Below are 24,755 nucleotides of genomic sequence, written 5' to 3' on the forward strand. Positions count from 1 at the left end.
AATAGCAGAATTCAGACTGTCCATGTGTCACACACTTATAAAAAATGGCAATTGTTAAGAATTGATATGGAAATGTTGTAGGTCTGGTAGGTTCAAGTTCTGTCATATTAAATTTATTGGATTTGTATTTCACTTTTGACTTAAAATAATCATCTAAACATAAAAAATGTCATATGGTGTGACTGTCCACCATGTGTGCGAACTTCCTAAAAAGAGTGTATATCAAATAAAAAGTATAATTACTTTAAAGTTTTACCATGCATATAAAATAATTGGATATTTTTTACAACCACAAAAAGTTTTGATGTTTATGCATGCTGTCCAACTAAGTTATAATCAAATATATTTTGTCCATAAAATGGTTGTCATATGGCGTGACACTATATTGTATATTTTGACTGGGCATTCATTTGGACATTATTATTGTGAAGAGGACCCTGCTTAATCAGGAAGTAACAATAGAATGTCAGGAGTAATTGGCATGGTCAAGAGGTGAGTTCTGCTTTTTAGATTTTTATATAAAAGCTTTGAATTGACATTATCAATCGTGGCCAAATTTTAGTGTCTTATGGTGTGACATCATTTGCCTAAAAAGTAGCTATTTTCCACAAATATTCTTCATGAATTCTTAAAAAGCACTGCTGCCATGTGGTCAGTTGCATGTTAAGTAATAGTTAGCTGTATTTAACTGTCTAGAAAATTAGCTTAACTGTCAAAATGTCATATAGTGTGACGCTGCATCATATGGTGTGACAGCTTTTTTCAAGTCACACTATATGACATTTCTGTCACACCATATGACCAAATTGCATTTTTTCATAAAAGTTCTTGTAAAAATATGTTTTAAATTCATATATTATATGTTTTTTTGTTAAATCTGTGATAAGTGGGACAAAAATGTATCTGTACTATTCATATTTCTCATACTTTTTTCTTTTTATGTTACCATGCCATGTAAGTTTAAAAAATAAATACTAAACTTTCATCTATTTTGCTGTTACACGCATACACCATTCATAGAGTGACTTCAAAATTCATTGTTAATGATTTTATTGTCATTAAAAACCCTGTTTTGCTCTGACACATGGTGGAGTGGTGCAGTTCATCATATGGCGTGACACCATGTCATTTGGTGTGACATTAAATAATGTCACAAAAAAGACTTTATAATTGAAAAATCATTAAAACATCAATAGCACATAAAGGAAATGGTATCTGCAAGAACCTCAAGAATTTTGAGTGAGTTCTTACAAGAAATATCAGAATTAAGCTAAAATATCTGGTTACACTTAGGAGCATTCTCCACCTTGACAAAATAACTTGTTAAATTTTGGGTTTTTCTTCTAAATATTCATAAGGAAATGTTGCAAATCAAAGCAAACATGATTAAAATGTACAGTGACATAAATTAAAGTAGAAAAAAGTATCTAATTTTCATTTTATTTCAAATTATTTTCACGTCACACCATATGACAATTTTAGGCACTAACATGACATATTGACATATAAATATATATATATATATATATATATATATATATATTTTTTTTTTTTTTTTGAAAAAAAATGTATATTAGTCAAGTTTAGAGATACAGCAACACATATAAACACTTTTTAGGGATGATATTTGAAGTTTTTTTAAATTCCTTTTTTCAGGCTTATTTGTCATCCACCCAATATCTATTGCTAAATCTTGGGACTGGCAAAGAAATCTAGGGCGTATTTGATGGCTTACTATTACGTTTCATGCAGTGGAAAAAGTGTCGGAACTTCCACCGCTGTTCATTGAACAGGGGCTGTGCTGTAATGGAAACCCTTTTCCGTAGCCAAGTAGGCCTAGCCTATTGTGTAATTATGGATGATTTACTTTTCAAGGCTAGAATGCGCCAACAATTGTGTTTAAATGTAGCCTGCTTCAGCCTAAGCTCGAAGGGGGCGGCAAGCGAATGAGCTTGAGAGCGAGTGTTGGAGACCCATGGTGTAGGAAAACGACTTTTCTTTGCCAACAGTATTAATCCAACCAACAATATAATCAAATATTAAGAAGAGGTCTTATTTCATTGAGTTAAATCGAAACATGTCTTGCTGGTGGACTGATAGCCCTAGTGATAGGCAATTGAATTATTACCATGAATATGCTACCCAAAAAACAAACACCTAAATAGCATAAATTAACTCCACGTGGGTATCGGACCACTAATAATTTGAACTGCTAGCTTGATAATCAGACGTCTACGTACTTTTGCGCCATCGAAAACCAGAAGACGGCACAGAAATTTACTTGAGTTGTTCCACTGAGGTTAGGCTGGGGCCGCCCCTACCTGAAGTGTCTGTAGAGGCACGATTGCCACCAAATAAATCAAATAAAAATGTGTTGCCTAGGCTAATTATGTATGCTTTTGTCCAGCCTATTCTTTTAAGAATTCAGTTCATGAAACACAGGCACTGAAACGCACACCTCAATGGGCAGGAGAAGTCTATAATGTGTCCATATTTTACACAAAATTTGCGCACAGGGAGAGTCAAAACTCTTAGGCTTATAGGCTATACGTTAATGTTGTTGACATGTAAACATGGGTTTGATGTTTTTTTGATACTTTATTTCTAAATTCTGGTAAAGTGGTGCTTCTCCTGTGGCGCAACAGGTTAATGCCTACACATTGCTGTTTCATGCAAGTAAGCAAGCTGATCTGATGTGTTGACCTTTCTCTGCTGGCTATTGTGATGGAAATATGTCTATTCAGTGGATTAAGGGAAGGGGAGGGGTGGTGTATTAGCACCTGAAGCACAAAAGTCATGGTATATGGTATGGTATCTTGACCGCTGTCAATGGCAACAGATTTCGTGCTTGAGATTCACATCTAGAAACGGTTGTTCAGATGCATTCTAAAGAATGTTGGATTCAAGTTCAGTGTGTTTGGCGAAGTTTATTCCTCGGCATAAGCCAATGAAAACGGTAACAAATACATTTAAAAAGACATTACGAAAAGTGTCTTCTCTTATTTTGTCAAGCAGCCATATAATAAGCGGGATAATGTATAGAACGTCTGTCATTATCGGGAAAATAAGCCCCAACAGGACAAACTGGACCCTGATGCTAAGCGGAGAAAAAAGACACTTTGCGTAATGTCTTTTTATAAAGTTATACATTATCCCTAATAGCTATGTCTGCGCGCACCAAGGCCATTGATTAACAGTCATCAATTAATATAGGCCCATCAGCCATGTCAAATCCAAAAGCAACAATCTTTATAAAGAAATCAGAGTATACTTTTATAAACATAATACACTGCTCAAAATAAATAAGGGAACACTTTTTCATAGGTGTATATAGTGTTGCACGGTGTATCGATACTAAAAAGGTATCACGATGCCTTCACGCAAAAAACGATACGATTTCCGACGTTTTTAGAATCGACCACTTTATTAAAATTAACGTTCTGTGTCTGCGTGAACTGCTGCTCTCACTGCTCCTTGCACGCATCTAGGCAAGTGGGCGTGTCAAGCAGCCAGCTCTGAGTGAGTGAGTGCGCAGCCAACGTCAACATATACAGTAGTTCTTTGCCGACCCGCCCCACCGGCCTTGTGGATAAAACAAAAGGTGAAGTGAAATCTGCAACTATTTCGGATACATCGCGAATAGTGAATCAGGTACACAGAGGCCCGTTTGTGAAATATGTTTCAAAGTCATTTAAAAGCAGTAGGCTACGCATGGAACTTGGCTAAACACCTCGCAGACATATCCCAACATTTTTGTTCAAAGAACGACAGGTTAACGAATATGCTATAGAAAACACGACTACATGGTTAGTGCCAAGTTCTTCTCTTCTGTTTTAGTCTAGCCTAAGTGAAACGAAAGTATGGTTCTCTGGGATAAAGCGAACCTTCCTTCATCAATGAATTTTGACGAGACATAACGAGCTGTAATCATTTTGACGAGACATAACGAGCTGTAATCATAGGGTGCTAACGTGATGAAAGCGCAAAGTTCACGCCAGAATAACATTACCATAACTTGTAAACAATCTATTTCATGTTCGGTCAGTACTACTGGTAATATTTGTCATGGCATGTAGACTGCAATTTGTTCAATAAGTATTGCCCAGATGTAGGATAGGCTACCCGAAATGCGCTAATTAAAGCCCACAGCATATAATACCACCAAAGCGTGTTGACTCCTAATAATAATAGCGGCTTATTGTTACGTGGTAGCAAATCATGTTATCAAAGAAATAGACGTAGGCTAATGTAGGAATGCACACAGACATATTGCAACAGGTAATGGTGTAGGCCTATCTGGCGAAGACCTGAGTGGTTGGAACGTCAGACTTGTACACTGGAAGGCAAAGAAGACTATCCTCACATTTTTCCCTTTGCAACTGTCAAAGAAATCCCATGAACACGGGAAAGCCTAGGGAAGCCTATACTGTACATCAGATGGCCTAAAGATTAGGCCCCTCTGCATAGCATTCAGTGATCTGCATGCAGTAATTTCAACACTGACCTTGATCTAGCCTAATTTGGCTATTTAAAGCTACTTTATTGGCAAAACACAAACACAATGTAAATGAACTATAACAAAAAATAAAGGACTTAATCACACAAAGTAGGCCTACTATTTTACTGACTATAAAAATAGTAATTATGTAGGAAGTTTAAAGGTGCCATGTGTAATGTCTGCCAAAAATCAATTCATACTTCACATTCCATAAAAGATGGGGGCAGTCTACCTCCAGAAAGTGAGTTGGTCTACCCTAGAGTAACAACCAAGAAACGTGTATTGCAGTTTGGCTGGCGGTTATGTTGCCCGCATGCCGCCTCCCATGGCCGAAACTGGTATTATGACCCCTGTCGGGCTGTGGCTAGTAATTTAGCATGCTAATTCAGGTTGATATCTCTGCAGCACTATACATTGTCATTTTTTTGACATCATCACCCTTATTTCTTCTCATTCTTTTGATGTGTGTAGCTCATTTTTTTGGATATTCTTACCTCAATTCTTACACATGGCACCTTTAAAACCCAGAATTGACCTGCACACTACAAAAGTGCACCGAATTCAACACAAATGACTCAATACACTTGGAGGAGGTATGAGTCCTTTCTTTTCCAGATATCTTAGGATTTCGCCCTAGTATCGTTTCAGTATCGAGCATCGTGATATTTATGGCAGGCATCGTTAACGAAGTCATAATTTTGGTATTGTGATAACACTAGGTGTATAGCATCAAGGTTATCAAACTTGTAAGCTATTGGTCTGGCCAGTTACATAACAGAGGAGGTTGTGAATCAGCTTCACCTGCTTTGGTGTCAAAGTTAACAACAGGTGCACTAGAGGGGCAACAATGACGATTTAAAAACATTTTTTTTTTTTTGTTGCCATAGCGCCGCCGCGTTCGGACGCCTTTTTGGTTGCTCCGCCTAATTTGTATCCTTGTATGAGACAACCCCCAAAACAGGAATGGTTCTACAGGTGGTGGCAACTGATAATTTTTCCATCTTTATCCTTCTTGAGTGATTTTTCATAAGTTTCACATTTGGGTAGGGTCAGTGTCACTACTGGTAGCATAAGCCAGTACCAGGAGCCTACAAAAGGTTGCACAGGTAGTCCAACTATTCCAGAATGGCACACCAATACGTTCCATTGCCAGGACTTCTGTGTCCCCCAGCGCAGTCTCAAAAGGAGATTCCTGGAGACAGGCAGTTGCTTTAAGAGAGCTGGGCAAAGTGGTAGAAGATCCTTTACCCAGCAGCAGGACCAGTATCTGCTCCTTTGTGCAAGGAGGAACAGTAGGAGCCCTGCCAGAGCCCTACAAAATGACCTCCAGCAGGCCGCTGGTGTGAATGTCTCTGACCACACTGTCAGAAACAGACTTCATGAGGGTGGCCTGAGGGCCCGATGGCCTCTAGAGGGACCTGTGCTCACTGCCCAGCACTGTGGAGCTCAATTGTCATAGAATACAAAATTGGCAGGTCTGCCATTGGCACCCTGTGCTTTTCACAGATGAGAGCAGGTTCACCCTGAGCACATGTGACAGACGTGAAAGGGTCTGGAGATGTCGTGGAGAATGTTATGCTGCCTGCAACATCATTCAGCATGACCGATTTGGTGGTGGGTCAGTGATGGTGGGTCAGTGATGGTCTGGGGGAGGCATATCCTTGGAGGGACGCACAGACCTCTATGGGCAAAACAACGGCACCCTCACTGCTCTTAGGTATTGGGATGTATCTTCAGACCCATTTTCTGACCCTGTACTGGTGCAGAGGCCCCTGGGTTCCCTCTGGTGCACAACAATGGCCTGCCACATGTGGCTAGAGTGTATAGGCAGTTCCTGGAGGATGAAGGAATTGATACCATTGACTGTCCCCCACACTCCCCTGACTTAAATCCAGTAGAACACCTCTTGGACATTGTGTTTTGGTCCATCCAACACTGGCAGGTTGCACCACAGACTATCAAGGAGCTCAATGATGGCCGTGTCCACATCTGGGAGCAGACCCCCAGGACACCATCTGCCGTCTCATTGTGAAGCATGTGGGGTCCATACGAACTACTGAGTACCATTTTGAGTTGCTGCAATGAAACGCAAAATGGACTAGCTCGTCACATCATTTTTTAAATTTTTCATTGATTTTCATGGGGGTCTTTGAATTCGGCCCTCTGTAGGTTGATCCTTTTCATTACCAAAAAAATAATGTGCCATCCTTTACCCAGTACACATTACCCAGTCCATATCAGTATAGATATCCAGCATGAGTTTTTTTTCCCATTGAGATCTGATGTTTTTTCAAAATGTTCCTTTAATTTTTTTGAGCAGTGTATTTCTTCTTAAATTAGGCTACTTTCAAGGGCAAAAATGCATGTATTTCTTAACAGGTAGGCTACCTATCGTCTTAAAACTTTCTTCTAGTAACTTAAAGTCCGATCAAACTTGATTCAAAGGCAGTCCATAATTCAAATTAAATAGTTTTCTAACGAAAAAGTCTAAACTTCAGCTCCTACACCATTATTCAAGTGCTTATTTTTTTTCAAAGTAGCCTAGGCCTTTGAAACACGCACTCTGAGACAGCATGCACGTTTCATGCGTGATGTGATGTGATGTACAGTAGCCTACATTATGCAGATATTTGGTAGGCCAGATTGAAGCCATGAAGATATGATTTCAACTTTGTGGGTCTCTCTCTCTCTCAAAAGAAGAAAACACACCATATGCCCAAGGCCTGCGCCCTAATTAAATAGCCGAGTTGCAAAGGCTTCTTATTTAACTTAGAGGGTAATAAGACAATAAAGATGTCAGGCCTGGAAAATTGAAAAATTGAAAATTAAAAAATTGACAGTGGCCTGGAAGTTAAGTTCAACATCGCAATAAAACCGAATCGAGTCAAGGCTACGGAATGACTTGATAACGTGTTAATTTGTGAAGAGACACATGGATTATGTTGATATTGTTCATCTTAAATTAAAAAACTACAGTGTTATTTATTCAATATTTCACTGGAGATTTTAACCATGCTGATCTCAAAACTGTACTTCCAAAGCTACACCAGCATGTTGATTTTCCAACAAGAGGAGATAACATCCTGGACCTGGTCTACACTGCACACAAAGGAGCATACAAAGCCACCCCCCTCCCCCACATTGGACTTTCAGACCATATCACTGTTATGCTAATGCCCGCATACAGACAAAGGGTAAAAGCGAACAAACCGGTTTGTAAGCAGGTAAAAGTGTGGCCTGAGGGAGCCTCCGATGCTCTTCAAGACTGCTTTGACACAACAGACTGGGAAATGTTTAAGCAGGCAGCCACTTACAACAACCGGACAGACATAGAGGAGTATACAGACACTGTAACCTCTTACATCACCAAGTGCATCGATGATGTGACCCACACAAAAGACATCATCACTCGGGCTAACTGGAAGCCATGGCTGACAGGGGATGTCCTCAGGCTGCTGAGGGCCAGAGACAAAGCCTACAGAGCTGGGGATGAAGCTGGCATGAAAACAGCGAGAGCCAACCTGTCCCGTGGCATCAAGGAAGCAAAAAAGGAATACACTCACAAGATAACCACCCACTTCAAAGACAGCAGGAACGCACAAAGCCTATGGCAGGGCATTCAGGCCCTCACGGACTACAAGCCACAGAGCTGTGAGAGCAACATCCCTCTGCTCAACAACCTGAACCGCTTCTTTGCTCGCTTTGAAGCACAAAACAGCACCTGCCCACAGAAGACCCATCCCCCTCTACATGAGCAGCCCCTGTGCCTCTCTGCCGACAGCGTGAAGAGGACACTTGCTGCCATCAACACCGTGAAGGCAACAGGTCCAGACAACATCCCAGGTCGATGCGCTGAAGGACTGTGCAGGGGGGAGCTTAAGGATGTCTTCACAGAGATCTTTAACACTTCCCTGAAGCAAGCCATCGTCCCATCATGTTTCAAAGCTGCCACCATCATACCTGTGCGAAGAAAACTGCTCCATCCTGCTTCAATGACTACCGCCCTGTGGCACTGACACCCATCATCATGAAGTGCTTTGGCGGCTTGTCATGTCACATATCAAAGCCATTCTCCCCCCACCCTGGACCCCTTCCAGTTTGCATACCGAGCCAAGCGGTCTACAGAGGATGCAATCTGCTCTGCCCTCCACCCAGCCCTCACCCACCTGGAAAAAAGAGACTCATATGTGAGATTGCTGTTTATAGACTTCAGTTCTGCATTCAACACCATAAGACCACACAACTCATCTGCAAACTTGACAAACTGGGACTCAGTACCTACCTCTGCAACTGGCTACTGGACTTCCTCTGTCAGAGGCCCCAAGTAGTAATGCGTGTTGGCAACAATACCTCAAGCAGCATCACACTGAGCACAGGGGCCCCCAAGGCTGCGTGCTCAGTCCGCTGCTCTTCACCCTGCTGACGATGACTGCACTGCAACCTACAGCAACAATCACATAGTGAAATTTGCTGGCGACACAACTCTGGTGGGTCTCATCACCAAGGGCTTACGAGACTCAATACAGGTTGGAGGTCGACCATCTGACCACGTGGTGCAGGGACAACAACCTCCTGCTGAGCGCCAGCAAGACCAAAGAGATTGTTGTTGACTTCGGAGAGGTCACACCCAACACCTGCCACTGACCATCGACGGTGCTGTGGTGGAGAGAGCGAGCAGCACCAAATTCCTGGGGTGCACATCAGTGAAGACCTCTCCTGGACCACCAACACTGCATCACTGGCGAAGAGCTCAGCCGCCTGTACTTCCAGCGGAAACTCAGGCGAGCAAGTGCTCCACCAGCCATCATGACCACATTCTACCGAGGCACCATCGAGCATCCTCTCCAGCTGTATCGCTGTGGGGGAAGCTGCACTGAATACAACAGGAAAGCCCTGCAGCATAGTGAACACAGCTGGAAGGATTATTGGTGCTTCACTCCCCTCCCTGAAGGACATTTACACCACCCACCTCACCCAAAAAAGGCGACCAAAATTGTGAGTGATGCAAGTCACCCCGCTCACAATCTGTTTGATCTACTGCCCTCTGGGAAGAGGTACAGAAGCCTGCGCTCCCGCACTACCAGACTCACCAACAGCTTCATACACCAAGATGCTTGGATGCTAAGCCTGTATTCTTTTGGCAATGAATCCCGACTGATCCCTTTAGTTTTAGGCTTATGTGTATTAACGTTGCCAAGCTTGTTTGTTCAGTGTTGCAGTCTTTCAAAATAAATGTTCTGAGTGAAATATATTGCCGTTGCTCTTAGTTTGGGACCGGGGAGCGAAATTGACCTGACGCGAAAGCCCTCTAATCAGACGCGCAAGACTGACAATAGACGGGCGGAAAAGAGCGGCCACTCCGGCCTCTAAATTAAAAAGCGCTCCGCGCTCAAATTCCATCCCTATTACACAAAACTATAAAATAATCTAAACTTCTTTCAATCTCGGTGTATAGATCAGGACAGACTTGCGGAACAGGCTGCAGGGCAAACAGACTGACAGCCTGCATGAAGATAAGCATTAATAGGAAAACAGTGCAATTAGCAAAGGGCCCTTGAAATTATCTTCAAGGAGTATGGCTTGTAACATGCTAGTTGTCAGCTCTGCCATAAGTAGTGATTATTTATTTAATATGTAGTGTTTAATAAATCATTGTTAAATGTACAGAGTCTGTAGTGTATCGCACAAACAAGACGCCAGCAACCACCACCCACCGGGTCGGACCGACACCATAACCCCCCACCCCAGTCGGACGGCAACTGATACCAGACACCCCCCCCACCGTCCTACCACCTTGACTAACAGTCACTAACTGCGACTCATGCAACATTTGTTTGGCTGTTAAAAATAAGTATAACATAATAAACAGTAACAGAAAATAACAATAATAAACAGTCTCAAATCATCTCAAACTAATTCAAATTGCATGTTTAATAAACCAACTTTTAAAATGTTCCCCGAACCCCCGTTTATATAGGAGGTTTTATTTCTGGGCTAAAGCCACGAATGTTTTCACCTTCTAGCAATGCCTTTGATTATTATTATTATTATTATTATTATTGTAATAAGGTGCTTAGAGCTGCACAGAGGTTGATCTGCCGAGCTTCAACAAGTGAGGTATGATTAAATAAATGCGTTGACAGGTCATTGCTCCTGCAAAACGAATCGCTGAACCACACCAGCGATGCCACAGCCAGAGCCGTATATGGCTTTCCATATATGGCTCTGGCCGCAGCGGACTTAAGCTGCCACTTAGTGGCGACGGTTGTAATTCAGTTGCGTGAAACACGCGGACCGTGAGTGAAACAACGATTTTCAAATGACTCCTAGTATATAAGTCACTGAATGGACTTGGCCCCAAATATTTTTCTGAAATGCTTCCCCAATATACACCTAATAGAGAGCTTAGATCTACTGGAACTTGTCAATTAATAGTCCCCAGGGTTAAAACCAAGCAAGGAGAAATGGCATTTAGCTATTATGCCACACAGCGCTGTAATCAGCTTCCAATAGATATTAGATTTTCCCCAACACTAGAGTGTTTTAAAAAGAAACTAAAAACTGAACTTTCATTTTGCATTTATTGATTCGTTTTTAGGTCACAGCCGTCACAGCCAATTAAACTTTAGACAGCCGCAGCAACTTCAAAGAGCACTGGACCAAATGCCTCAGACATGAAAGAAATAAGCAGTTTATCAACAAGGCCATCCCGATTTTAGAACTGTTACATTCATTACGCTTATGCAAATGTTACAACAGTAGGCTACCGGACGTTTTAATGGCTGCCTCAGGTTGTAACAAAAGGTAGGTCCTAGGCTAGCCGAGACCTACATGAAGTTAAATTCTTAACAAACTAGACATGTATGACTCCTTTCTGGCCAAATTTCACAGCTTTCACGTTTAACAGCTTTATGTAAATAATTGCCCTTCTGAGACAAATAAAGTGTTACTACTACTAAATCGAGTTTGAACAGAGAGAATAGAAAAGTGTTACGATTGTGCCAGTTCTCCCCTACTCTCGCATAGTAAACAAATGGAATGTTGGAACATTACGCTCCCAAACACAAAGGGTCGGGTTTGCTTCATCTTTTGATGTTAAGTTTTGAAGTTTTATTTTGAAAACGGATGGTTAGCCTACTTAACGTAACTGTAGTTCTCTGAGTAGGCTATCAATGTCATAAGATGGTTCATCACATTGCACATCATGACATTACATAGGCCTAGACAACATGCACACATTTGCAGGCCAATTATAGGGGGATTCGACTTCATGTAGGCTAGCCACCTGCAGACGTCTAAGCTGACTGCATAACATGATTATCTAGATTCTGCTACGTTTTCAACCCGGAATTGTGCATGTGTCATGGTTGAAAACGTCGTAGTCGAATCCCCCAAATGTTTCACTTTATTCTTTTTTTTGCAGTGATGACTATGATGAGCTCAGACCCGCGGTAGGGGTCACGTGACCGCAGTATTGTGGTAATGTGGTTACCTTCCCAGCCAATACCGATAGTATGTGCGTGCCTGTGTGTGTGCGTGTCTGTGTATGTGTTTCTATGCATACATATATGTGTGTGTGTGTGTGTGTGTGCCTGTGGATGTGAGCGTGTGTGCATGCGTGCGTGTGTGTGTGTGTATGTGTTATCTGTCTATCTGTGTGTGTATGTGTGCATGCATACGTGTGTGTGTGTGTGCGTGTGCGCATCTGTGTATGATGTGGATACGTGTGTCTGTGGATGTGAGTGTGTGTGCATGCGTGCGTGCGTGTATGTGGATACGTGTGTCTGTGCCTGTGGATGTGAGTGTGTGTGCATGCGTGCGTGCGTGTGTGTATGCGTGTGTTGATGTCATGTGTGTTTGTGAGAAAGAGTGCGTGTGCATGCGTGCGTGCATGTGGATACGTGTGTCTGTGCCTGTGGATGTGAGTGTGTGTGTGCGTGCGTGCGTGCGTGCGTGCGTGTGTGTGTGTGTGTTGATGTCATGTGTGTTTGCGAGAAAGAGTGCATGTGAGACAATATCCTCTTCCAGCAACCTTTGGCCAAACACCACCATCTACAGGCCAATGAGTGTACAGTCACTAAATGTACACATAACTTTATTTATTTTTGACCCCCCTATGGATAAAATGGCATACTTGGCATACCTCCAGAGTAGGCTTGGGTATCGAATATCGAGTATTGGTTGGAACCGGGACTATCTTTGCAATTTTCCCGGAATCGTTCAAAAGTTTAAATTTCGATTCCTACTTTCGATTCCCAGTCCGCCGACCGGAAGAAGAAACGGCTGAACACCAACGAAGAAGCGCATAGTTCATAGAATTAAAATTCATGGAGAAGGTCAGACTATTTCATTCAGAAAGCAGGGTTCCTGCGGATCCTTAAATAGTCTTAAATACAACTGAATTTTCGAAAGAGAGGTATTAAATGTGCGTATGGGACCGCCAGCGAGTGCAAGAGAGCGAGTGATGTCTCAATCCAGTTTTGTGTATTTAAAACACAATTGTATAAGTGACTAGGCTATTAGGCTACGGGAGGAAGTGTAGTGGTTGCAGAGTGAAGATGTTTTTCACGGGTGTGGTTAAAGGTGTGAAAACGGTAATAATACAGTAGGCCTATGTACAAAATAATATGCCTGACGTTTTTGTGGTGTAGCTGAGGCCAGAGAGATATACAGGTAGCCTACTAGGAATGAGGAAGCCTACGGTAGAATGAGCCGGAGAAAGAGCGATAGGTTGGCCATACGTTTGAATTTAGGCCGGACATATGGATTTTAAAAGCCCTGTCCGGCGTCCGGTGCAGCCTCAAGCCGGACGCTCATTTGTTCTCCTTTTTGGAGTTGCGCTTGGCATCTAAAATTGTTGCTCGGACGCAGCATCGTTTCACAAACTATGGACGCGAAGACTGCTGGTCAAATTATGTGCAGTGCTTCGCAATCAGGAGGAAATAGTGTAGGCTATATGTTAAGTTGATCTGTTTGCATCTTTCCAGCGTGTGTTGCTGGCCTAGCCTAGGGAAGAAAATATCTAAGTTATAATAGCCTACCTGTAATATCTGCCAGCATGCTTGCCAGCGTTTCCCAGAAGGCTAGGCCTACTTCGCAAAAGTTGTGAACTATAACCGCATATTTTTTGAATGTGCGGCTGGCTACATAAAAAAAAAAAAAAGCGTTCATAATATGTGCGTGCTTGAGATGAAACCAGCAGTTTTCAGCAGGATCATGTGAGGAGGACCTGTCTCTTAATTAATTTAAAACAAGTCAATGGTTTTACAAAGTTTCAGTCAAGCTTTGGTTGGTTTAGATACAACTGGTATGCAAAATGTAAAGTAGTGGATTAACTTTAATTTGCTGCGCTGCATGGACAATAGATGCACATAGTAAATTATATAAAGTAGGCTTATTAAAATATGTAAATACCTTAGTGTAACTTTGAAAAAAATATTGAAGGGAATCCAGTCAAGTGCACATGTCTTTGGCAAGTAGCCTAGGCTACTACAGACACAGGTGAAGAACAGTCAGCCTCAGCAGTAAGCAAATACAAATATGTACAGCCAGCTTCAAAAGCAAGCAGCCCAGACCCTAAAATTAGGCATTTATAGCTTTGAAGGTAATTCACACACACAATTATTTTTCTTTCGCCAAAATATATTTGGTAACTTCTGTAGACATCCAAAATGGGGTGGGGGTTAAAATTAGTAGGAAAAAAAAACTATAAATAGTCATATATATCTTTTTGCCGTGGTATAGTCTTAAGTTTCATTTAGATGTCTTAAAAAGATCTTAAAAGTCTTTAAATTTGCACTTGGAAAATGTGCAGATACCCTGAGAAAGACCGTTGGTTAGCTAGCTCATTTAAAATATCCTAAACTTTTTTTGACCCTGCCTCTTAAAAAAAAAAAAATCGGAATCGAGAATCGTTAGAAACCGGAATTGAAATAAGAAATCGGAATCGTTCAAATTCAAACGATACCCAACCCTACTCCAGAGACTGTCAGGTTAATCACACACATAAAATTTGGTGCAGTTCTGAACATTTTAACTGAAGATAGGGTCGACTAACCCTTAGAACCCTAAGCTGTTTTAGGGCATTTTCACTACCTTTATTCATAAGGATTTATTCTGGTCATTGTAAGTGCCACACACACATATTATATATTGTTTGAGTCTAGGCTATTCAGATCTGCCATCATTTCATGTATTAGTACTAGCATTGATTTTATTTAGATTTTTTTTTTAAAAGCATGCCGTTGACTCATTCACTCGCTGCTCGTGCTACTCCTGAACACAACTTCACTCTACGTTACCCATGATGCATTGCACAAACATAACAAACGAGCAACGTGTGTATTCCCTAGCAACGCCAGTGCAGCGCGACCAGCAGCCTTCTCGGAAAATGGCATATGATAGCGAAAGGAGAGACGTTGCAGACGCAGAGATATCAGATGATTAAGTAAGTGCATGTTGTGTATGATGTCTGTATGCTACCGAGACCTTGAATTTCCCCTTGGGGATCAATAAAGTATCTATCTATCTATCTATCTATCTATCTATCTATCTATCTATCTATCTATCTATCCATCCATCTATTATGATTATCTACGGGAATTTTACGCATTGTTTCGCAAATACTACGATGGTAAAAACCTTATTTTTCTGTGCAAAGTTGACCACCTGCCCTGAAAAAAACAAGTTAGTTTTTTTACGATACATTGCTTTTCCTGGAGGTCTTCTTCTGGAGGAACAGTATTGGGGCAACAGCTATATGCAAAAACTTCCATTTTGTGTGATAGAATTTAAGATGTAGTAGTAATTGATTTAATTGCAAGACATAACACTAATTTGTTGTGGCTTTTGATTGCAGGATAACAAATAATCATAGGCTAAATAGCATAAATTAAGAAAAAATGCTTTTTATTACACAATATTCTTCTATAATGTCATGAGGAAGCTGAAAACTACAAACTTCCAGGTGGCTATCACACTCTATTAATTGTGGTAATGTTAAATGCTAGCCTAGAAATCTAGACGCACCCTAGCGGCGGCAAATTAATTTGCTCAGCCTGTACGTCTAGTATCAAACCATAGGAATTTCTATTGGCTAACACCGTGGATGTTATTCAATCACAGCGCTCTATTTTGTTAGAGTCTTAAGGCGGGCTTAACAGGATAACGACAGTCCTGCGACGGTGAACAACAAGGAAGGTGGCTATGGCGAACAAAGAGCGGTTGTTTGAATCGGCGTTGGCGTCAACTTTGGAGGAGTTGGACTTGTGCTTTTCTTTGAAAGTTGAGCAACACAATGCACTTAAGTCATTCCTTTCGAAGAAGGATGTATTTGCCGTTTGCCGACCCGGTCGTGGCGCTGGCCTATTGCATGCCTAGGCAGTTTGAAAGACAATTCTCTGCCCGCCCCTTGGATTAAGCGAGGTGAATGGCTCGATTCCAGACTATACATTTCAATGATATAGGATGGCCCGCCTGGCTAGTTAAATGCCACACACACACAAAAAACAACTTTGGAGAAGTTTGGGTTGGGGGGTATGTTTGAAATTAAACATGACAAACCAGACATTATAGTTTTAATATGTTCTGTGCAAATCGAATTACTGCAGATTTAAGAAATTTTATTCTGAGAAATTAAGGTGGTAATAATGACAGGTCCTCATAATCTGTGTTAATGGGTCTAAACAGTGTGGGTCCAGTGATATTTTTCTTGATACTGACAAAGTTATAAACCCGAGTTATGGTACTGCTCTCATACCGTCTATGGCTGCTCTATTCAAATCCGCAGCTGGCAGCCAATATGGCCTAACATACTTCTAGAACGCTTTGTGCTTTAGCAAGGCCTCAAAATGTAACTTTCCCTACTTAACAGAAACTGTTTTTATTGCAACAGCTGTTTACAGGGGGTATTGCAGCACATTGATTTTCTCTCTTCTCCTTTTCAGGATCCAAGACGAGCTGAATCACATTTTTTACAGTTAATACACAGGTTTGTACACTGGCTACAGCACCTGCATCTTTTGTGAGATAAGTAACATAACATAATTTGGACTTGACCTTTCTGTTTCTAAGGTAGGATATGTCTTGTTCGCTTTGAATGGCTGTGTGCATGAAATAAGCAGTCACATAGCATAAACAATAGCAATATTATCTAGCTAATGAATTTCATGTCGAGGCCAAGTCTATTTTCTTTGATGTGAAGGCCTATTAGTTAATAACAGGCTGTGTCACTGCTTGAGTCCCAAAATTGGAAAATGTACCATGTGTCTGTTGTTGTACATATAGCTGCATATTATAACCCATGGTCAACAACCTGCCTGATCCTGAACAGCTGTCTCAAAGTTATTTGAATTGTGTAAACATTCTGTTAATGGAATTGAATTGTGACAGTGTACATATTTTCCCAAAACAAATGATCATATTATGTTTGACACAGAGAGTAGATGTGTTGGTTGAAAACAGCTGTCACTGTTTGCAGGTTTTCAGTAAGGAACCCCAAATCACCTTAAATGAATGATTTATGTAATAATTTATGTTTTTCTGATAATGATTACCCTTTATTGCCTCCTACAATAAATTATTTTGTGCAATCTGGGGACACAGAATAAAGTGGATGCACACAGGCAGCAGACAATATTTAATGAAAAGTTACATGTACACATACTGTTAGGGACAACTGATTGACAGTCACACTTACATTGAAAAAGTTCCACACCTTCTCCAGCCATACAGCTTCATGAAAGTTCTGAATATAGCAGGCAAACTACAGCAGATATAGCACTTTACAGTGAGGCCCGCATAAGACTTTACACGCACTGCCTTACAACCATGGTGCATTTTGCCCATGTAATTGTTTCAGAACTTCTTGAAACCAAAGTGCGTAGGCCCTGGTTGAAATTACGTGGAATGACCCTATAGCATATGGCATTCACTCTTTTTTTTTTTTTTTCAAAAAAGAGATGAGAACAAACAAAGCAAATCAAGAGGTCATCAAAATGGTGAATGGCACAGTCTATCTAATGTGTCATTGTGAGAAGTGCAATATCTGTTGCATCATACCGGCAATATTCAGAACTTTCATGTAGATGTATCTATCGAGATGGGGCGCAGGAGGGTCAAATGGCCTTTTTACTGAGGTCTTTACTGTGTGACTGTCAATCAGTTGTTCCTGATTGTTGACAGTTGTTGTATGTGGAAATGTAGCCTTAAATTATGTGCGCTGCATGTCTGGATACACTGTAGTTCTGTCTTCTGCTGTCCAAAACAATTTCTCTTAGATGATAATAAGGGCTGATGGTCATCATTATGATTGGCAAAAATTGAAGGCACAGTAGGAAATGGATGCATGTATAATTAAATTGCAAATTGAAAACCTGCAAACAGTGACATTCCCAGTTAACACATGTACACTCTGTAACAGACATATGATCATTTGTTATTGTAAAATGTTACAATTTCATTAACAAAATATATATGACATTTTCTCAATAACTTTGAGACAGCTGTTTGGGATCAGGTCAATTTAGCATGTCAATAATTAAACACATACAAATAATCAATAGGCTAGGCCAATATTATGTTCTTTACTCTTAGTATGACCTTTCTTATGGTTGTTGACCATAGATTATAAGTGCAAAAAGGTTCATTTTTGCATTTTCCCTTTGGGACTCACACTACAGTTAGGCTACAACACTATTCTATAAAGAGAAGACTGTTAGGCTAGACATAAAATGCATTGATAAGAAGATAACATTATTGCTATGACAGAAAACTTACACAGCAGGCCTTCAGCGACATCATACGTGTATATACATATATACACACACACACACACACACACACATACATATATATCACACATACTCTTTTGATCCCGTGAGGGAAATTTGGTCTCTGCATTTATCCCAATCCGTGAATTAGTGAAACACACTCAGCACACAGTGAGGTGAAGCACACACTAATCCCGGTGCAGTGAGCTGCCTGCTACAACAGCGGCTTTCGGGGAGCAGTGAGGGGTTAGGTGCCTTGCTCAAGGGCACTTCAGCCGCGGTCGGCCACTGGTCGGGGCTCGAACCGGCAACCCTCCGGTTACAAGTGCTAACCAGTGGGCCACGGCTGCCCCGATAAAAAAATTGGCTATGTTACGCCCCTTGGCGTACCGGAGGATTAAAGAAAAACTAGATCTAGGTGGATTTGACATTCCTAAATTGCTGTTTGCATAAGTAGTAATTGCTTTGTTGTACTGTCTGCTCTGCAAAAAGTTCCATCGTGAGTGCTGATGAGTGTTGTCTCTGCTTCTCATCCAGTGTCATCTTCACATGGAGACCTGGTTGCAGCCCTTTGTTTTTATCATTTAGATATCAAGTTTCTGCACCCATTCACATCGGGAGTGCAGCTGTGGAGAGTCCAAAGCTTCAGATTCCTGGGTATAAACCTTAGTGAGGATCTGAGCTGGACACACCATATTGGTGTGGTCACAAAGACAGCAGCTCTTATTTCTGCACCGTCTGCGGAAATTTGCCATGGACTACAAAATATTGACCAACTTTTACTGTACAATAAAGAGCATTCTGACTGGAGGCATAACAACATGGTATGGTAACATCACTGCCCAGGATCGAAAATCGCTACAAAGAGTTGTCAGATCAGCACAACACATTACAAGGACTGGGCGACAAACGGTAATTAACTATGCGTTGAAGTGCAACGCTTGTGTTAGCGTTGCCAAGGATGCCTGCTAGCAAAATGTCCATTTAGTGTGAAACGCAAATTATACGAGAAGTTTAGACTATAATAATTACGAACTTGAAAACAACAACCCCAGTTTGTAAGGATCATACAGTTGTCAATAAGTTTAGCGTTAACCTGCCCGTGAGGACAGCGGCAACGTTACTGTTCCATCCATCAAGGACCTCTACAGCCAGCGCAGCAGAACAAAGACCAAGCATATAGTTTCTGACCCCAGTCATCCCAGCCATTGTCTTTTCACCCTCCTGCCTTCTGGCATAAAGGCGATAAAGAGCATAGCAAGATGTCCTGTACCAGCAGATACAGGGATAGTTTTTACCCTTTATTGATTTGATTTTCAAGTCAAAATATCCGGATGCTGAATCATTCCCATGTGTAACAAAGTTTGGCACTTACTTTTTTTGGATTTTGTTTTACCCTAAAATTACCAGCCAGGGATAGTTTTTTCCATCCTGAATCATTCTCAATCCTATTCTTTTATTATTATTCTTGAAGTTGAATGGAAACTTCAGCACAAGGTATTTCAATTACAGATTCAGTAACATTATTTCAACCTAAAATCAACTGAAATTGAAATGTAGATTCCTATTTAGGTGATGGTTGAAACACCATTGATTCAATGTCAGTATGATTGAAAATCCAATGTTGATTTAGAAAGTAGAGGGGACACTTTCAACATCGGATCAACGTTAGCCTTCAATGTAGTTTCAACATTACTGCCAAAACATATTTCAACGTTGATTCAACTGAATTTTGCTATGTGGGGCACCTTTATTGTCTTTGGCCAACATTGGCAGGCAATCCCAGACACCTCTCTGATTTCCAGTCAGTCACATGCTCCTCCATTGGCCTATAGTGATTGCTGGCCCCACAAAGAAGGCGTCGCTATTTACGTACATTCTCGAGCCCAATAAGGTATCTACCTTTCTAATATCTATGGTCGAATCCCCATATTCACCTTTACTGTCTATGGTATTCACGCGAGTAAACGGAAAGGGCGGGACTTTGGCTCTTTTAACGTAGGCGCCGAAAAGAAAACAGAAAGGTAACGCAGCTGCCATGCACACGCCATGCATCCGATGTGAATGGATTAGTATACCGTTGCCCATTAAAATGAATGGGAGTAGCTGCCAGTCTCCCCAGGTCTACAAACACGGGCGACAAACGGTAACAATTAACTATGCGTTGAAGTGCAACGCTTGTGTTAGCGTTGCCAAGGATGCCTGCTAGCAAAATGTCCATTTAGTGTGAAACGCAAATTATACGAGAAGTTTAGACTATAATAATTACGAACTTGAAAACAACAACCCCAGTTTGTAAGGATCATACAGTTGTCAATAAGTTTAGCGTTAACCTGCCCGTGAGGACAGCGGCAACGTTACTGTTCCATCCATCAAGGACCTCTACAGCCAGCGCAGCAGAACAAAGACCAAGCATATAGTTTCTGACCCCAGTCATCCCAGCCATTGTCTTTTCACCCTCCTGCCTTCTGGCAGACGATACAAGAGCATAAAGACCTGTACCAGCAGATACAGGGATAGTTTTTACCCACAAGTCATCCGGATGCTGAATCATTCCCCACATACTGGCACTTAGTTTTTTGGATTTTGTTTTACCCTCTTCCTCCTCCTCTCTCAATCCTATTCTTTTATTATTATTCTTGAAGTTGAATGGAAACTTCAGCACAAGGTATTTCAATTACAGATTCAGTAACATTATTTCAACCTAAAATCAACTGAAATTGAAATGTAGATTCCTATTTAGGTGATGGTTGAAACACCATTGATTCAATGTCAGTATGATTGAAAATCCAATGTTGATTTAGAAAGTAGAGGGGACACTTTCAACATCGGATCAACGTTAGCCTTCAATGTAGTTTCAACATTACTGCCAAAACATATTTCAACGTTGATTCAACTGAATTTTGCTATGTGGGGCACCTTTATTGTCTTTGGCCAACATTGGCAGGCAATCCCAGACACCTCTCTGATTTCCAGTCAGTCACATGCTCCTCCATTGGCCTATAGTGATTGCTGGCCCCACAAAGAAGGCGTCGCTATTTACGTACATTCTCGAGCCCAATAAGGTATCTACCTTTCTAATATCTATGGTCGAATCCCCATATTCACCTTTACTGTCTATGGTATTCACGCGAGTAAACGGAAAGGGCGGGACTTTGGCTCTTTTAACGTAGGCGCCGAAAAGAAAACAGAAAGGTAACGCAGCTGCCATGCACACGCCATGCATCCGATGTGAATGGATTAGTATACCGTTGCCCATTAAAATGAATGGGAGTAGCTGCCAGTCTCCCCAGGTCTACAAACACGGGCGACAAACGGTAACAATTAACTATGCGTTGAAGTGCAACGCTTGTGTTAGCGTTGCCAAGGATGCCTGCTAGCAAAATGTCCATTTAGTGTGAAACGCAAATTATACGAGAAGTTTAGACTATAATAATTACGAACTTGAAAACAACAACCCCAGTTTGTAAGGATCATACAGTTGTCAATAAGTTTAGCGTTAACCTGCCCGTGAGGACAGCGGCAACGTTACTGTTCGCTGTCTTAATTTGGTGCCTGACTAGTCACACACACACACATTAACCCAGTTCACAAACTGTACAACAAATTATAGAAGCTATGTGATCTGCAGTGAAGCTCAGACATCTTACCGTTCAAAAGATTGCTGCTGTAGCGGACAAAAACTATTTCAACAGCTTCGACCAGAAACGATATCCCAAGGCGCAATCGTTTTGTTTTAAACCACTTCCGTGCGGGCTCTCTCACTTTCAAATGAATGGATTGGTCAAAGATTTTACATCACTGTCCTCTTTCCTCTTCCGCTTCTTCTTCTTTTAATTTAAAGTGAGTGATATGTCTTTGTAGAGTTATCTTATCGCCACCTAGTGTGCTGTCTAAGTAAGTAGCCTATACCAGAGCCCGTCTACGGAGAGCCTTGCCACTCCGTATCAAGTCCCATTGTACCGAATTTTGGATGCAGTTCCACCAGAGTTCCACTGGGGGCGATCGCCATGAGTGCAGAATGAATGGGAGTCAATGGAGCTAGACGGCTAAATTTGTCTCTTTCACCTGATTGTCGTTGACAAATCTCAGATTTGATTGTAGTTTGTATAACTTCAACATGGGTTATAGGTCAAAAGTTGAATGAACGAGTACTTATGTCCTTTTGATTTCTTACAGGTTGGGTCGTTGTTGCACATAACACGCTAGCATTGTGCTAATGAATGACATCATTGACACATTTGAAAGGCTTTTTAGAACAATTAAGTGACTTTAAAATATATAATACTTAACCAAGTGTATTTTCTTTGCCTCCCCTTTCGAATGCAATACTCAAATTACTTGAAAAAAAATTATATCCCAAGAAAAGTGGATTTTGAGGGGTAAAGCTCCATAGACCTCCATGCATTCTGCACTCGTGGACGAGCGCCCTCATGTGGAACCACAGAAGGAACTGCAACCAGTTCAGAAACCGGAAGTTTTCCGAGAGTGGCAGTTCTCCCCTTATTAGACATTCTCTGCCTATACATCAAATTTGTCAAAATCTGTAATACAGCACGTGGCTAGGTAAAAGAAACCCAGTTTCCTGTTTGACCAAAGATAATTAATGCTTAGCAAGATGTCTATGAGGGCAAAATGGAGTTCAGTCAGAGACGGCTCTGGTTCAGTTCCCGCCTGCACAGGGGCGTGTCACTGACGTATGACTGACGTTTGAACGCCTCGGTTTCACGCCAGACAGAAGCCGGAGTACAAAACAAACTTGGTGTACACCTTTATTGATTTGATTTTCTATGGAGTCAAAATAGGGTCTTTAATATTGAGAGCTTGTGAAAAGATGTTCACATGTGTAATAAAGTTTTGCAGAAATTCTCTGGTATACTCTTTGATTGGCGTTGCAAAATTATAACTTAATTAAGAGTGACGTGGTAGCTCAATAGTGTGATCGCAAAAAGGGTTGAAGCGGAGCCGTAATGTTAACGTTAGCTATCCCATCCGCTTTTTAGACTGTAACCTCCTAACCATCCTGATAAAGTCCCTTTGGCCTTTGGAATTAAAATAGCCCCACACCACATATCCTTCACAATACCTAGAGATTTGCATGGTTTTATTTCAGTTAGCCTAATAGCTGGTTTGATTTGCATTGAGAGATGATCTTATGGAAAGTACCCCATTTGTGAGATATGGTGAAGGTGATGATGTGGGGGTATTTCCTTAAATGGGCCAAGGGGACTTTATCAGGATGCATAGTATCCTGGATCCATGAAATAACTGGCCTTTAAAATAAAAATCTGCCTGCCTCTATGGGAATTTTAACATAGGGGTATGTATACTTATGAGCCTCTGAAGAACATTTATTTATTTATGATAAATTATTCAAATTGGTTTAATTTTTTTTAAATTAAGGCATTAAGGCATTAAGATCAATTTCCAAAAGATGATTTTTTATTCCTCTTTTTATTTAACTTTAGCATGTGTATGTACAGCGTATGAAACTTATGAACACAACTGTGTATATATATATATATACACACACAGTTTCACGCCATATATATATATTAGCTATGAGCTCCCACACCTTTTTTCAAATACAGGTAATTATGGAGAATATTCAGAGTATATATGGCATATACGGCAAATGAGTTATTTACGTCCAGGACAGAAAAAGGTAGTGATGGCAGTCTGACACTGAAGCTTCGATACACGCTTCAAACCATTAACTACAATTCCATATGAACCACTGCTCTGAAGGTTGTTTGGTACGGAAAAATCACATGACATATGACGTCCGAAGCAGCAACTCTGAATCACCCGAGTGGTTTGCAGCGCCACCGCCACACGCGAACCAGTCAGGTGCTGCCACTGCAATATCATTGGCACCACCTCATTATAGCATGCTCAAAGCATAAAAACTTTAATGCACAACATTGCGTTTGGTTCATAGAAGCCTATGTGACATGTGACAAGCATTACTGTAGTTTGTTCGTATAGATTTATTTTCATTACTATGTTAGCATCTAGAGGTGTCGTTTTGGAAAACTTTATTCTGATCGCTCCTGATAAGGTATGTGCGCTGGCTGTTAAATATTATTATTAAATATTAGGTTAAAAGTAGAGTTATAGGACTGTTCTATCAGTAGCCTATAGTAATAGTCTCAAGCCTGTATAAACACATTAGCCTACTTTATAATTACATGCCTATATGATTAGTGTAGCTATTAGGCTCTTTGAAGACTCTAAATGCTTTTTTATTTACAAATAATGATAAATATCTCTGAAGGTGAGGTGTTTGGTGTGTTCTGCTGAACTGAAGTACCATGGAAATAATTCATCCATGAATAGGTACTTCACCGCTAAGCATAGAGCTGCTGTAAATCAGGGGAACGCAAGTCATGGTAAGGTATACGTTTAGACACACTACTGATTACTCTATCTCAATATGATATGTTATTCCATGAATCCTAGGCCTGTAATTACAGAGGTGGCTCCTT

General features: G+C 41.0%; 1 protein-coding gene across 2 annotated transcripts in view; it reads right to left on the reverse strand.

The window, feature by feature from the left end:
* bub3 (BUB3 mitotic checkpoint protein) overlaps nucleotides 1-22,188 on the reverse strand; it is a 54,472-nt gene extending 32,284 nt beyond the window's left edge. Inside the window, exon 1 of one of the 2 annotated variants that reach the window (XM_048233306.1) lies at nucleotides 21,918-22,184. The gene's annotated coding sequence lies outside the window, so the exon portion shown is untranslated. Of the gene's footprint in view, nucleotides 1-21,917 lie in introns of both variants that reach the window. The other variant, XM_048233307.1, reaches the window with a different exon arrangement.
* Between the last annotated feature and the right edge of the window lie 2,567 nt (nucleotides 22,189-24,755).

The sequence above is a fragment of the Alosa alosa genome, chromosome 22 (assembly GCF_017589495.1).
Source record: "Alosa alosa isolate M-15738 ecotype Scorff River chromosome 22, AALO_Geno_1.1, whole genome shotgun sequence".
Classification (NCBI taxonomy): domain Eukaryota; kingdom Metazoa; phylum Chordata; class Actinopteri; order Clupeiformes; family Clupeidae; genus Alosa; species Alosa alosa.